We start from the raw sequence: 5,045 nt of genomic DNA, 5'->3' as shown, positions 1-5,045 counted from the left end.
TGCAAAGTTCTCCAAGTGTGAGTTCTGGCTCGGTTCAGTGGCTTTCTTGGGACACGTGGTGTCCAGCGAGGGTATTCAGGTTGACCCGAAGAAGATAGAGGCAGTGCAGAGTTGGCCTAGACCGTCCTCAGCCATAGAGATTCGTAGTTTCCTTGGGTTGGCAGGCTATTATCGCCGGTTTGTTCAGGGTTTTTCCTCTATTGCATCGCCCTTGACCAAGTTGACTCAGAATGGTGTTTCATTTGTATGGTCGGACGAGTGTGAGGAGAGCTTTCAGAAGCTCAAGACAGCTTTGACCACAGCTCTAGTATTGGTTTTGCCATCAGCTTCAGGTTCTTATACGGTATATTGCGATGCTTTGCGAGTTGGGATTGGTTGTATTTTGATGCAGGAGGGTAGAGTTATTGCTTATGCTTCTCGTCAGTTGAAGCCCCATGAGCAGAACTACCCCGTTCATGATTCGTAGCTAGCTGCTATAGTTCATGCATTGAAGATTTGGAGGCATTACTTGTTTGGCGTATCTTGTGAGGTATTCACTGATCATCACAGTCTTCAGCATTTGTTCAAGCAAAAGGATCTTAATTTGAGGCAGCAGAGGTGGCTAGAGTTACTTAAGGATTATGATATGACCATTCTATATCACCCGGGGAAGGCCAATGTAGTGGCCGATGCTTTGAGCCAAAAGGCGGTGAGTATGGGGAGCTTGGCATACATTCCAGTTGAGGAGAGGCCATTTGCAGTTGATGTTCAGGCCTTGGCCAACTGATTTGTGAGACTAGATATTTCAGAGCCTAGTCGGGTGTTGGCTTGTGTGGTTTCTCGGTCTTCCTTGTATGACCGCATCAGGGAGTGTCAGTATGATGATCCGCATTTGCTTCTCCTTAAGGACAGGGTACAACATGATGATGCCAGAGACGTGACCATTGGTGATGATGGTGTGTTGAGGATGCAGGGCCGGATTTGCGTGCCCAATGTGGATGGGCTTCGGGAGTTGATATTGGAGGAGGCCCATAGCTCGCAGTATTCTATTCATCCGGGTGCTGCGAAGATGTATCAAGATCTTAGACAGCACTATTGGTGGCGGAGGATGAAGAGAGATATTGTGGAGTATGTAGCCCGGTGTCTTAATTGTCAGTAGGTGAAATATGAGCATCAGAGACCGGGTGGCTTGCACCAACAGATGGTTATTCCTGAGTGGAAGTGGGAGAGGATCACTATGGATTTCGTTAACGGACTCCCTCGGACTTTGAAGAAGTTTGATGCTATTTGGGTGGTTGTAGACAGGCTAACCAAGTCCGCGCACTTCATTCCGGTTTGTACTACTTATTCTTCAGAGCGGCTGGCAGAGATTTATATTCGGGAGATTGTTCAGTTGCATGGTGTCCCAGTTTCCGTCATATCAGATTGAGGCACTCAGTATACCTCTCAGTTTTGGCAGACGGTTCAGCGAGAGTTGGGTACTCAGGTGCAGTTGAGCACAGCCTTTCACCCTCAGACGGACGGGCAGTCCGAGCGCACCATTCAGATATTGGAGGATAATTTACGCGCCTGTGTTATTGACTTTAGAGGGTTATGGTATCGGTTTCTACCGCTTGCAAAGTTTGCCTACAACAACAGCTATTAGTCCAGCATTCAGATGGCACCGTATGAGGCCTTGTATGGGAGACGGTGTAGATCTCCAGTTGGTTGGTTCGAGCCCAGTGAGGCTAGATTCTAGGGACAGATTTGGTTCAGGATGCATTGGAGAAGGTGAAAGTGATTCAGGAGAGACTCCGTACAGCGCAGTCGAGGCAGAAGAGTTATGCGGACAGGAAAGTCCGAGATGTATCCTATATGATTGGTGAGAAGGTCTTGCTGAAGGTTTCACCCACAAAGGGTGTTATGAGATTCGGAAAGAAAGGGAAACTGAGTCCGCGGTTCATTGGGCCTTTTGAGGTACTTAGGAGGATTGGGGAGGTGGCTTATGAGCTTGCCTTGCCACCTAGCTTGTCGGGCGTGCATCCAGTTTTTCATGTTTCTATGCTCCGGAAGTATATTGGAGACCCGTCCCATGTTCTGGATTTCAGTACAGTTCAGTTGGAGGGTGATTTGACTTATGATGTAGAGCCAGCAGCCATTTTGGATCGTCAGGTTCGGAAGTTGAGGTCAAAGGATGTCGCTTCGGTGAAGGTGCAGTGGAGAGGTCGGCCCGTGGAGGAGGCTACCTGGGAGACCGAGCGGGAGATGCGGAGCAGATACCCTCACCTATTCGAGGCTTCAGGTATGTTTCTTGACTCGCTCGAGGACGAGCGTTTGTTTAAGTTGGGAGGATGTGACGACCAGATCCGTCGTTACGTGAGTTACCACTCCGTTTTCCCCATTTTCTGCTTCTTTATGCTTCATTATAAGAGTCTTGTGTGAACGAGTTGATTTGGATTGGTTTTAGAAAGAAATGAGACACTTAGTCTCTTTAAGGAAGGCTTATTTTGGAAAAGTCAACCGGATGTTGACTTATGTGTTAGAGGGCTCGGATATGATTTTTGGTGATTCAGTTAGCTTCGGGGGATGAATTGTGACTTAGGAGTGTGATCGGAAGTGTTTTTGGAGGTCCGGTGTAGAATTAGGCTTGAATTGGCGAAGTTAGTATTTTGGCGAATTCCGGTTGATAGGTGAGATTTTGATCCGAGGGTCGGAATGGAATTCCGAGAGTTGCAGTAGCTCCGTTAGGTGATTTGGGATGTGTGTGCAAAATTTCAGACCATTCGGAGGTGATTTGGTTGGGTTTTTGATCAAATACGTATTTCGGAAGTTTTTAAAGAACTTAGGCTTGAATTCGATGAGAAATGATGGTTTTAGTGTTGTTTGGGGTGTTTTATGATTGGAACAAGTTTGAATGATGTTATAGGAGGTGTTGGTGCTTTTGGTTGAGGTCCCGGGGGCCTCGGTGTGATTTCGGATGGTTAACGGGAAGTTTTGGTTTGTGGACTTAAGATTTTTGCAGCTGCTTCTGGTATTTTCGCTTCTGCGGAAATGGGACCGCAGAAGCGGTACCGCAGAAGCGAGATGTGAGCCGCAGAAGCGGCAGGTATCACAGGTGTGGAGTGGCTGACCGCATCTGCGGAGTCGTAGATGCGACGAAGTGACAGCGGATGCGGAGTTTGGAGAATTCAGGGGGAAACCGCAAACGCGGAGTTTTGTCCGCAGAAGCGGAAGGCGCAAGTGCGGAAATTCAACTGCAGAAGCGGAAATATCCGCAGAAGCGGTGCATTGACCGCAGAAGCGGGAGTCGCAGATGCGGCTAAGGAGCCGCAGATGTGGAAATGACTGGTCAGTGCTATTTAATTTCTCCTTCGCGAAATTTTAAAAGGTTTCATATTTTTCACTTCGGACTTGGAGAATTTGGGCGAGTTGGAAGAGAGAAATCAAGGGACTTCTTTGAGGTAAGGATTTCTGAGTCTAAAACACAATTCTAAGGTGTTATTACATGAATTTAGACTGAAAAACTAAGGAATTAAGGAGTTAGAATGGAGGTTAGGGCTTGAACTTAAGAGAGCTAAGAATGGGGATTTGAGGGTCATTTGGACTCCGATTTTGGTAATCTTTATATGTATAGACTCGTGGCGAGATAAGGAGTCCGTTGATGTTAAATTTTCTGATTTTCGAGAAGTGGGCCCGGGGCTCGGGTTTTGCTAATTTCGAGATTTTGCTATTTTTCGATTGTTTTCGATTGGGTATTGTTCCATTGGCATATTGTGACGTATTCGTTGTGGTTTGATCAGATTCGACGCACGAGGAGGTCGATTTGAGAGGCAAGGGCATAGCGAGCTAGGATTTTGGCCGGCTTGAGGTGAGTAATAGATGTAAATGATGTTCTGAGGGTTTGAAACGCCGGATTTGCACATCGTAGTGCTATATTGAGGTGACTTGCACGCCGGGTAACGAGCGTGGGGTAGAGCACCATTGGTGATTGTTACTTGGTCCGTCCCGATAGATGAATTAACTGTGTATTTGACTGAATATCACTTGTTATCATTATAATTTGAGTTGATTGCCATATATGGACTTCGTGCCAACTGATTGAATCCTTCAGGGATTGCTATTACTGGTTTCTTACCATTTTTACATACTATTGAACTCAGTTCTAGTAATTAATACTATTTTTGCAAACTCAGCCACCTTTTCTCAAACTTGAAACTTAATTAATATTTTTAATGAAGTTTGGGCTGAATATTTCTATATTACTGTGCCCGAGGGACTTATGTGATTCTGGACTGAGTATGGGATCGGGCTGTGTTCCGCAGCGGTATTGTATTGATATTGATATAAGGCCGAGGGCCTAGTTGATGCCACGAGATGGCTTATTATTGCGCTTGGGCCGTAAGGGACCCCTCCCGGAGTCTGCACACCCCCAGTGAGTACCGTCGACGATAAATAAATGGCGCGGGCTGCACGCCGCAGCGGGTACTAGAGAGTACCGGACTATGTGTTGCATTTCATATTTGACTGTTATTTACTTACTTATCTGTTGCAGGATTTTCCTTAACTGTTTTCATTGGTTTACGGACTTTATATTACTTGGTTTAGATTGTTGCATTTATAGATTGCTTTGTGCCTATTCAGGATTTCTTATGCTCAGCCTTTATTTATGTTTATTACTCACTGGGTCGGAGTACTCACATTACTCCCTGCACCTTGCGTGCAGATCCAGGTACATCTGAGGCTGAGTGAGGACTTCTCTGTCGAGTAGCATATCCGGGAGTATCAAGGTAGTTGCATGACGTCCGCAGTCCTGATCTTCCCTTCTATCTTATTGTTTCATTTCCGCATTTCTCTAGAACGATATGTAGTAGGTTGATACTCATGTATTAGAGGCTCAGACTTGTGACACCGGATTCTTCGGGCTGTGTAGTAGTATTGTTATTTGGGATTCCGCATGTTTTACTCTATTTCAGTATTACGACTTAGTAATTGATCTGTGTTAATTAATTCTTGAACTGTATAAAAATGGTTAAGGGTATTAAATTGGTCGGGCTTTCCTAGCAGTGTGTTGGGCGCCATCACGACCG

The sequence above is a fragment of the Nicotiana attenuata genome, unplaced genomic scaffold (genome assembly GCF_001879085.1).
Source record: "Nicotiana attenuata strain UT unplaced genomic scaffold, NIATTr2, whole genome shotgun sequence".
In the NCBI taxonomy this organism is placed as follows: Eukaryota; Viridiplantae; Streptophyta; class Magnoliopsida; order Solanales; family Solanaceae; genus Nicotiana; species Nicotiana attenuata.
This window is presented reverse-complemented; position numbering follows the sequence as displayed.